General features: G+C 34.6%; 1 protein-coding gene, 1 long non-coding RNA gene and 1 other non-coding gene across 19 annotated transcripts in view; 2 read left to right on the top strand and 1 right to left on the bottom strand.

Annotated features, from left to right (window-relative positions):
• Positions 1-476: 476 nt before the first annotated feature.
• On the bottom strand, positions 477-11,266 carry LOC141380100 (uncharacterized). Its single transcript, XR_012397545.1, has 3 exons — positions 11,002-11,266; positions 10,033-10,150; positions 477-2,023 (listed from the first exon to the last, which is right to left on the bottom strand). It is a non-coding gene; the product is annotated as an uncharacterized lncRNA (long non-coding RNA).
• On the top strand, positions 5,784-5,893 carry mir2194 (microRNA mir-2194). The gene has a single exon (NR_030666.1). It is a non-coding gene; the product is annotated as a microRNA mir-2194 (primary transcript).
• The window catches only part of nfia (nuclear factor I/A), a 226,351-nt gene continuing 225,797 nt past the window's right edge, over positions 11,230-11,783 (top strand). For 14 of the 17 annotated variants that reach the window (XM_073936548.1, XM_073936533.1, XM_073936544.1 and 11 more), the window contains exon 1: positions 11,230-11,353. The gene's annotated coding sequence lies outside the window, so the exon portion shown is untranslated. The remainder of the gene's footprint in view (positions 11,354-11,783) is intronic. The other 3 variants (XM_073936551.1, XM_073936542.1, XM_073936552.1) reach the window with 1 other exon arrangement.

Here is an 11,783-nt window from a genome sequence, read left to right as displayed (position 1 = left end):
ATAGGTTAACCTTGACTTCCTTAGCAAGAATACACAATAATAATATGGTTACTGGTTTCCAACCGGTTTCAAACAAAACGTTTGTTTGTTAATTAACAGAATTTTTAGTTTTGGGTGAACTATCCCTTTAAATAGGTGCTTATTTTCAAATCTTAGCTAATGCTGACACAAAACAAATTGATAAAATATTAATCTTTTAATAGTGTTAAGTTTGAAAGACCTTTAAAACAAACAAACAAACAAACAAACAAACAAACAATCGAAGTTGAGAAGAGAAATTCATTCAATTATTCTTTTCCTTAGTCCCTTAGTAACTTAGTCCCTTTATTCATCAGGGATTGCCACAGCAGAATGAACCACCAACTTATCCAGCATATGTTTAACACAGCAGATGCCCTTCCAGCTGCAACCCAGTACTGGAAAAAGGAGAGAAATTGTGTGTGAAAAAAAACAGATTTAGCTACTAAATAATAATTGGTTGAAAGTGCTTGAATTTTAATTTACATTCTACATTACTTATGTATACAAGCCAAGAGAAATCTTAATATGATTGTATACCTCTTAAACATTTGCAAACATTTAATAGTTTCTATTTTCTTTTAAACACAACCATATTTTAAATAATGTTGGTAACAGGTAGACATCGAGTACCTTAATAGGACATAAATACCATAAAAGTCAAATGCTAGTTCTGTGTTCGGTCATAAGTGAGCATAAGATAACTGATATTTGGAAGTCAGTAACTGAAATACAAGACAGTAAATACAAATCTTAACACAATTTATTTCTGAGGCAAACAAATACAGTAGATAAAACCATATTTGCACAAAAAAGGAAACCGCAAAGAAACATCAAAATCTTTCTTTTTGTGAAATCATTAACAAATTCCAATTCTAATGTCTCCTTTTCCCAAAAAAAAAGTCCTGTGAGAGGTACTGTCACAGTCAAAATTATCACGGTCAGCAAAAATAATATAAATAACTTTACATTTTAATATGCAAACATTTCTTAGTGTGCTGACATCTGACATCAGTAACATTGGAAATAAGCATTTATCTGTCAATATTAATATGGCAGCCCATACAGTGCTCAGCATAACCGAATACACCACATTTTAAAATTGAATATTTTGAGCCATTTCTCAGTGAATAAGCAATGTATTTTTGGATTGGCAATGGCAATGTATCAATGGATTCATTAAACAAATATATTTATTAAAATTATACTTTATTCACCAAACATATTTAGAAATTGAAAGACAATACAATTAAATTAAAGCAAAATATTGCAATAAAAAATAATAACCTTCAAAATTTCAACTAAATATTTGATAATTGTCTTCAGTTTTTTCCTCTTCTTTAAATTTGTATTAAGATTGTTCTCTAACATAAATATAGCTGTACAAGTTTTTTGTTATTTTGTTAGCTCCAGATTTGGCTTCAGTACTGACTAGTCTAATATTTATGCACAAATATAATATTGTATAGCATCCTATTAAAAATATGAATTTAAAAGAAAAATTTGTGAGGGGGGACTTATATATGTTGAGCACTGTGTATCATGCATCCCTAATTTTTCATAATTTGTTTGAAACCTGAAAAAGTAAATTTTTACCCATTTTTAAAATCAAAACACCTTTATACATACGAACAAAAATACCCATCCACTTTTATTTCTAACAACAGTGTGTAAGGACAGAAAACAATGCAGCTAAAAACGAAATCTCAACATGGATTCAAACCTACATTGCCCACATGAGCCCCAACGCTCAATGCAAAACCACACATACATGTATTAAAAATTTAGCAACCCTTTTCAGGCCTTAGGTTTCTTGGGCCTCAACACTGATCTTGGACAGCGATGCTACCTATTAACATTTAAACCCGAAAGACGGCTGGATGTAAGAAGAATCACTTTACAGGCCAGCAGTGACACTCTTTAAGTCTTGGCCCCGGTGTCCAAATCCAGGCTTGTTCCAGAGTCTGACACCAGACCTGAAGCCTTACGAGGAGGTAACAATGTCCTATAGGCCAGACAAAATCAGTAAGCGCATTAGCTTAGTCGCTAAACACTAGCCTAAGGATTTTGCACATTATTTATCCATTTTCAAATAAATTCAGTCTCTTTAGGTCTTCTGTATAGATTATAGAGGCTTAAATGTACACAGAATGAGAAATGAAAAAGAGCAAAATGACTTCAAGCTATATTTTTTTTAGTATTTAGTGTGACCTCTCTTGGCACCAAACACAAATTTAACAGTTATTTTTGGGAGACTGTCCTAAAGTGTTCTGAATAAATGTGATCAGGCTCTCCCAGTTTAATTCTTTAGATTTATGCTGTTATCATTTTCTTTTTCTGTACAGGTCAAACTCTTGTGTTTCTTCTAAATTTGTGTGATTCCCATGTGTTTTTCTGTTTATTTAGGGTTATGAATTGTTTTATGGGATGTTGATCTCTGCTCTGTTAAGAACTGAACCATCCGCAGTTTAAAGGTGTCTTTTATTGTTTTTTTATTAGTTTAAAACAATAAACAGTAAACAAACAGTACACAAATAATGATTTATTAATATGTAAACTAAACATTACTTATTATGAATTATGGTGAGTAAAGGTGCGCACTAATGCCGAACTAATTTTAACTACAACATGAGTCATATAAGTTCATGTGTGGATAACGGCTTCCTTAAAACTTGTTAGTACATGTTAATTAATGCATTAATTAACATTTCATTTTAAGCTAAATGTAACCAACATGAACTCATGAGCTGTTAATGTATAAGTATGTCATGACTTTACTTGGAGAGGCACTACTCATGAACTCCTCAGTTGAAACTGTTACTGTCGACTAGTTAAGCCTCATTAAGCTGTAGAAGTGTCTTGAAAAATATCTAGTCAAATATTATTTACTGTCATCATGGCAAAATTAAAATAAATCAGTTATTAGAAATGAGATATTAAAACTATTATGTTTAGAAATGTGTTGAAAAAAATCTTCTCTCTGCTGAACAGAAATTAGGGAAAAAATAAATGGGAGGCTAATAATTCAGGGGGGCTAATGATTCTGACTTCAACTGTAAATTTATTACCGGGATTTTGTTATGTAATTTGCAACAGCAAACCAGGCAATTTATCACTTCAAGCTATTAAAAATGTCAATAAAAAACACTTTATTCAGTTTATTCACTTTATTTTGGTCCTAAAGGTTGTTGGAGAAAAGATAAAGTCCCATAATGCAACCAAAACAAAAATAAATCACAAAATATGGAAAATTGCTTTTTAGCGAATATATATAATATTAACAGCCTGATCTTTTAAGAAAATGTAACAATTTTACGTCTTGTCAGTTTAGTGGCCAACTTGTATAAATTCTTATGAGTTTAGTCGTATGAAAATGTACGATTTTAAATAGGAGACATGGCACCCAACCCCGCCCCTTAACCTAATGGTCATTGGGGGATGAGCAAGTCATAGTAAAATGTATGAATGAGATCATACGAATTTATTTGAATTAGCCACAGAATCAAGAAGTTACGAATTGCCATAAGATTGTATTGATTATTATTTATTTATTTATTTTTTACAGTGTAGTGTGTTTGGAATCATTATTGTGCAGAAAACTTAAACCATTACAAAAGAGTGCAGAAGTACTGGCATAATGGATTAAAAGTTAGATTAAAAACTTTTTTAGAATTCACGATTCTGTAAATTCAGACAATATTGCCAACAGTGTCATGTTTCATAAAGGCTCATTCTTCCATCTCTCTCCAACTCTGCTTTCACAAGACTTAAACTATGTTTTTTTGTTTGTAGTAAATATAAGGGTGGCACGGTGGCTCAGTGGTTAACATTGTCGCCTTATAGAATGAAAGTTGCTGGTTTAATTCCAGGCTAGATGGCATTTCTGTGTGGCGTTTGCATGTTCTCTCTGTATTCATGTGGGTTTCCTCCGAGTGGTCCGGTTTCCATCACAGTCCAAAGTTATACATTATAGGTGAACTGGATGAACTAAATTAGCTGTAGTGTATGTGTATGTGTGTGAATGAGAGTACTGGGTTGCAGCTAAAAGGGCATTCGCTGTGTAAAACATATCCACAGTGTTGATCTCTGATAAATTGGAGACTAAGCTAAAGGAAAATAAATGACTGAATGTATTAAATATGGCCGTTAAACCATCAGTAAAACAACAAAGGTCCAAAACTATTTCCCATTTCCGTATATATCAGGATTTAACTGAGAAACTTGCGTAACTCAAGGACTTCGGGGAAAATCCGATCAGAGAGCTAAAATACACTTTTGTTGTCAAAGCAGAAAGGTGATTTTGGAAATCTCCCAACGTTTGAGTTTGCGAAAGGTGTTGTTTTCAGAACAGTGGCAGTATCACAAAGTGCAGAGGCTCTTTTAATGCCATCTCTTGGGGGGGAAGACGGCGCTACACCAGGCCAGTGTGACTGCCAGACAGCTCTGCTTGTCTGTTAATCTGCGCTCGCTGTGAAAGGGGGGCAAGCGGACGCCGCTGCCAAACACGAGACGCACTGCAGATGGCAACACTTCCATATTCTGTTTCTTTTCTGGCCGACTCTCCTTCTCACCCGCCGTTATTCATATGCATGAATGTGTTGTGAATACGAGCATCTTAGCTTCCCCCCCCCCATTTACTGTTTTTCACTGTTTTTGCCCCCTGCTGATTCGTCCGTATTGGATGACAATTTGGTAAGGTTCAGATTCACTAGGTTTTTTTGAAATATCACGAATGTCTCGGATGAGCACGATGGAGATGTTACAGCCAGAGTGAAGCATGCCCGTGGCACGCTAGCTCAAAGTGCTTGTGATGCCCGCATGCTTTTTCTGGGTTTGTGCCGCAGCTCTGCGATGGACATCTGCTGGGGCTTGGTGAACATATGTTTCCACAGCGCTCCATTTCCAAAATGAAAAACATAATGTCTGTCCAATTAAATATGCAAAAAACAAACACCTTTTTAACTAGCTCTAAAGACATTTTGTCGTTTTGAAGTTTCATTTTTTGATTTTCATGACTCCTCGGGAACTTTTCTGAGTCACGGTGACAACTTTTAAGAGAGTTTGTAACTCTAAATTAAAAATTAACCAGAAATTTAACTGTGCTTGTGCTGTAGTCTTCATCTTGACATTAAAAAGTTTATTATTGAACATTCTGCTAAAAAAGTAATAAAAAATATATTAAAAATCCAATATATAATTTAATAAATTTAAATAATTTTAGTTTCTCTTTGTTATGTTTTGGAAAAAACACAATTTTATTCAGTAAACTACCCAGCAGGCACACGACGTCATATGATGTTAATACTGGGTTAGATTTAGGTTGCCAGCATCTATGCTGGCAATGTTTTTTTTGACAATGTTTTTTTGACATCCAATAAAGATGTGAAATGACGTTGATATTTTGTTGTTGATTCTGGGTTGTGTTGGAAAGTGACAATGTTGGGCCAACATCTTAAACCAATGTCATATTGACTTCAAACAGTGATATTTGTTCGTCAAGTATGGTAACCAAAATCCAACATCTATTAGATGTCATATTGGTGACGTCCACACAACGTCAAGCTGTAGCACCATTAGACACTGATATTTTGTTGTTTTTAGGTTGCACTGGAACGTAACCAAAATGGAACGTCTGGCCGAAGTTGGACATTGACATCGGCCTGACTTCAGGTTCTGACGTCAACCTGATTTTCATTTCCAAACAAAAAGCAACGTTCCTTGACTTTGGGGCACAATGTCAATCTGACGTCATGTTGATGACCTTCACCTGCTGGGTACTGATTTCATTTCTTCCAAATTTTAAATAGGAAATCTTGTCATTCATTGCAATTGTAATGCTTCGACTGATTGGTGTAAGAAAAATCCTCATCTTGTTGTTTTATCAAGCAGTTTTGGGAAGTTTTCCAAATTATGGTATGCAGGCTTGGTATGGAAGTCTTTCAGTTCAATCAACTTGCACGTCTTGTTATAATTGCCATGAAAGTGATTGGTGAAAGAGAGTACTTGGGACATTCTACAAGACATTTTTAACATATGTACATTTTCACATAAGAAATGTGACAGGGCCTGACTAAAGCTTGTTCTCCAAAAATCATACAAAAACAAGCATAAAATCATACAATTCAATGACAGAATGCATCCTTGATCACTGTCAGCCTCTCCTCAGTCACATTATGTCACTTCTGAGTCAGTCATAGCCTTAAACGTGTATTGCACACAGTTTATGTTCAATTTAATGCAAAAGTGACAGGACTGACAGAAACATGGGGACAATTGTACATTTATTTGTATTATATATCTGTAGTATTTATTTGTAGGCTTTTTTTTATAGTTTCATGTTTTTATTCAAATTATGTGAACGATAACCACTTAAACTTGCTATTTCTGAAGTATTTTTTTTCTAAATAACAGTTTTAGGATAAAACTATTAAAGCTGTATAAGTTCAAGGAGAATGACAGGGTCTGTACATTTGTAAAGTGTTTTTAATAAAGTAAAAAAATCCTAAATAAAGTAAAAGAAATACTTTATTTACTGTATTTATGTTTTTATTTCTGGTAGAATGTACCATATATCAATAGGGTATATGCCGAACTAGTGCTGTTCCCATGCGGATACACTTCCGGTGACCTGTTATTGCGAACTTTTTCCCATTTTATACGGTTCCTTACAGCATCGATGTTGTAATGTCATTAAAATACATTCAGTTAAATAAACTTTAGCATTTATTTAGTTGCTCAAGCGTAAAACGAGACAAAAAGCTGTTTACTTGCATACGCCCGTCAGAATCGGCAGGCTAATGCAAAAGCTCCATTGAATATACTGGGGTAAAATAAATGCTCATACTATAAAGATATGGCGGGGGAAATGTAATTTAATGCAGTGCTTGTACAATCTGAGACCCACCTTAAATCGGATATCACTCAGTTAGTGGAGATCGCTGATTTTTAAAGAAAACAGACCTTAAACGCACCGGATTTTGCATTGTCATTCAACTCGCCCGAAGTGCTTAACAGGTTAATGGCAAATTAAAAGTCCTATTAGCATGCTTCAGCATATACCCCATTCAGTCAACATGTTGTTGGTTTTTAGCAATGCATAATTAGCAAATGATCTAAATCACGTTTTATTTCCAATGTATGACGTACTGCTATCGAGGAAGAGATAAAGAGTTCCTTTGTGTAAAAATAATCATTATAATCAGAAATAATTTATACCAGTATCAATTAGCATTGTAAATGGTAAACTACCTTGAAGGTCTTTTAAATCTCATTGATGTTGGTAAATGTTACATGTTGTCTCTTTTGTATGTGTATTAAGTCAAAGACAAATATGCTGTTTGAGTCCAAGACAAATTTTCTGAAAAAGGACAATAAAGTACAACTCAACTCAACTCAATACAAATATCATGTTTTATGACACATTAGCAATGTTTTAACTGAGGTAAGAAATCACTATTTGGTGAAATAAAAGTGACTCAAAGCCAACAATTATTTGCCAATTGTGCTCTAAAGGACAATATTCAATTACTATTAGAAAGAAATGTTATCAAACGATTTTAAAATTACCCAAATTGTAACATTTTTCTCAAACACATAAACCTTTTAAATCCAGTAAATACAGAAACTCAGTTTTGAAGTGGACTTTTTAAAAATAGCTCTATATGCAATGTCTTTGTATTACAAATAATGATATTGTACTCATCATCACATCTCAAGCTAGTTATGATCCCAACCACGACAAAATTAATTGCATTGTTTGGTCCCGGTCAGTCCAGCGTGAAGTCTGTCGTTTGTCCAGTTAGCACATGAATATGATTAACAGTGGCAGGAGGCATGAAAGCGCTGAGCCTTACTGTAGGCTGATCAAATTAATTATGCTAAATAGCAAAAGAGGGAGTAGGCCAAAACTACATTGTTCACTGTGATCGGGGGTTAGCCATACCAGCCGCTTAAAACAACACTGACAAGCAATGCTAAAGCAATTTTAGCATACCGTTTTGAATGCATAATATCACAATATTGCCTAAAATAAAATAGCCTTATTAAATAAATACCACACTGTGGCCATAACAAATCCATAACCTGGTTTACAGAAAGTTTTCTAAATATATACAGTAAGTGTTTTGACTTTCTAAGAATTCCCTGCATGACATTTCACTTTTTATGCTTGTTGTTGCATTACTATGGTTCTTTTTAAATTTTTTAAATCTATATCCGGTGCCAAAATGGCGCCTGAACTGACACTTTTGAGCCACAAAATTATGGTGGTGTTATTTGACAAAAAATATATTTTAAACATTTTAATTGAACAGTATAATTAAAGTTTAAAGTAAACATCAATGCATATTTTATATATTTGAATTGAATTCATTTATTTCTTTTGATTATTTATTTGTTAGAATGAATATAAGATTTGCATTACCCAATTAACATTACATTAGCTTACTACAAACCTGTGGAAAGGCTGTCATCAAAATCAAGGAACACCTTATCTCCAGGGTTGGGGCTTGTGACTACGTTTACATGGACATCAGTGATCTAATTATTTGCCTTAATCTGAATAAGACAATATGATTAAGGTGTTTACATGAGTTGCTCTTTAAATGTTTCTTTTATGATCCTGTTTTACGTGTTATAGCACATAATTCAATTAAAGTTATTGCATCACCACACTATCCACATTTTCTCCAGAGTTTCATGTAATTTTGTGTTTTTTATTTGTAACTTTTCGACTTTAACTGCAGTTCGGCACTTTCACTTTCATTCAGCAACATATTGTTCATGCCCCATCATAGCTAAGGTATTGGATAAGAATATGAAGTAAGTAGGCCTACTGGCAGAAGAGTGTTGTTTTAATAGAATTTGACACCGCACGCCGAATGGAGAGAAAAAACCTCCGCATTTCGTGACGCAGATGTCTGTGGTCCTTTAAGGTAATCGAAAATAGATGTTTACATGGTTGACTCGTAATCAAAGTATTGTCTTAATGACATTAAATCAGAGTATTGGTGTCCATGTAAACATAGTCAATGAAAGTACTAGGTGTTTCAAGCTGTCTAAGACATTCCTGCATTCCTCTGCCTTTAAGTTGATTCCCTGTGCCCTCAATTGTTTCAATAAGTTTGACGTGTTTCCCCCCCTTACAAGCAACTTTGGTGAGTCAGAATCCTTGCATGTAACACATAGCCATGCTTTAGAATGCTTAGTTTAAGCAAATTTGATGAATGCGATTATGTGTTTTGATGAATCTGAAGGGAGCCGCTCACTGGATGCGCTGTACTGTGCACGTTGCCTACATGCATAAGTTCCCGTGTTGCGGAACGCCTAACATCGCAGACGGTGTCCGTATCCCTCAAAGTTGTTTAGAATTAAATGTTTAGAGATAGTGTGACACAACGTGTACCTACGTCCTAGGCACCTAAGTTCATATGCATATTCGGTCCGGTACATACTGTTTACACAGGTACCGGTGCCCTAATCATGACTTTCTCATAATCAAATTGTTGTGTAACAGGATATTAAGTGGTGATTTTAGTACTTCAAAACTTTGCTGTATTAACATTATAAATTAATTAAACATAGCTGTTTACTCATTTATTCATTTTCTTTTTCACCCTTTTCCCTTTATTATCCAGGAGCTGCCACAGTGGAATGAACCACCAAGTTATGCAGCATATGTTTTACCCAGCGAATGCTCTTCCAACTCTACACAGAAATGTCAACTGACCCAGGCAAGGCTCGATCCAGCAACTTTCTTGCTGTGAGTCAACCATGCTATCCATTGTGCCACCATGATGCCCCTGGGTGTTACTATAAAAATAAAATGTATTTTACAGATTGTACTGTGTTTTAACGATACAATACTGGCAACCACATCAGCTGTTTTTTACTGTAAATTTTATGGATGCCTTTAACAGTTTACAGAAAAGGTTTCACACATTACGGCCAATATACAGTAGTTTATCCAATTCACCTATACCGCATTTCTTTGGACTGTGGGGTAAACTGGATTACCTGAAGGACACCTATGCAAACATGGGGAGAACATGCAAACACCACACAGAAAGGCCTCCTAGTCCAGCCGGGACTCAAAACAGTGACCTTCCTGCTTTGAGGGGACAGCGCAAACCACCTAACTACCATGTCAAAAACAAACAAAAAAAGTTGTATAACAGCGGAAAACAGCATTTTCATTTTTTGTGGAACTATCCCTTTCAACACACCATTGGATTTAGAAAGCATAAATTATTGAAGTACAAGAGTTTATTTGTATTTCTACAGCCACTTAATAAAAGTGGTTACATTTAAATTAATCCATGTCAATTAGCCTATTAGTTTTTAGAGAAATCAATGACTCAAAAAATGGCAAAGCCATAGACTTTATAGATTTCAGGCATTGTATGTCCTTCATTTGCCTATTGTCCTTCTCGTCGCCTCCTTTCTCCATTTTTCCTCATTTACTCTCATTTTTCTCTCCACACCTTATCTTGCACGCAAGGCTCTGTGCCAAAATCTCAATATGTTGTGCACCTATAGTGACGATTTTCAATTAATGCCTCCATTCATCACGTACTGTGATCTAATTCTGGATGTCCCTGTTCTAGAGGCAACAGTGCGCTACGATTTATGATGTCTGGGATACAGTTGCTCAGGTTTACCTTGGACTTTTCCAATCAATTACATCTAATAAATGATGTCAAACAAGCCTACATGTTCATTATTGAAGTGTCAACCACTTACACACTAATCAAAGGGCTTTCATAACAAAAACGTATGTCTACTAAGAATATCTAAAGGAAAATATCCTGATAAATCTATTATTTTTCAACAACATCAGCATTTTTAGCACAAATCACTGTAGCTAAAAAGTTGGACAGCTGGAATAATATTCTGTAAATATCCACATTCATGATTTTGCATAATTAATAAAGCTTCATTGGGGACGAGGCATCAAACAGTTAATGTAAAGATATCTTTATTTACCTTGATTGTTGAAACAGGTGCAGTATGGCCACAGTATGTGTAGGCTAATATTAACAACGTGTTGATTTTATGGCTGCATATCCTCCTCGAAGTGTCTTTTTTAATACACTCTGACATTAAAAAATCAGTAATCGTTTTATGGTCTTTAAAGTAATAGTAGAAACGTCGAGCAAAAAAACTGCTTGCGAAGATTTTTTTTTTTTTACAGAAAGTGCGTCTTGTGGCTTTGTGCGCAACTGCGCATGCGTCAAACGACTAATCAATCAGGCAGGTGCACGTGAGGAAAGGATCTGCTGAGCTTGGGTATTAATCTGCGGTTAAAAACACCGTTTGGTTGTAAATTATCTAGCAGGTAGAGACAATTCTTGTTATGGACGTTGCTATTCGTGTATTAAAGGTGCATTTGATCTGAAATTAGATTATAAATCCATTTTTTTAAGTGACAGAAATGACATTTTCGTCGTTAACTAACGTTACGACACTTTACGTACTGTATACTAAGGTAAATCACGCTTTACCTGACGTAGGCCTACATATCATAAACTAATTTAAAACATGTAAATACTTCGGCCTATCATGTAACTTACCTCAAATAGACTACTCACAGCATGTATTATAACGTTAGCCCTCTTGTATTAAAATATTGCCGTAAAATATTTAATTATTTTATTAGTTAAAGAAAATATTACAGATATAAGTTACATGTGCTAAAAAGAGTCAACGTTTAAGTGTGAATTCAGTTTACAAAAGTGATTTCATATTCAATGTTAATAACTTTTGTA

Source organism: Danio rerio, chromosome 22, assembly GCF_049306965.1.
Source record: "Danio rerio strain Tuebingen ecotype United States chromosome 22, GRCz12tu, whole genome shotgun sequence".
In the NCBI taxonomy this organism is placed as follows: domain Eukaryota; kingdom Metazoa; phylum Chordata; class Actinopteri; order Cypriniformes; family Danionidae; genus Danio; species Danio rerio.
Note: the sequence above shows the minus strand (reverse complement) of the source record. Positions and strands in the feature narration are given on the sequence as shown.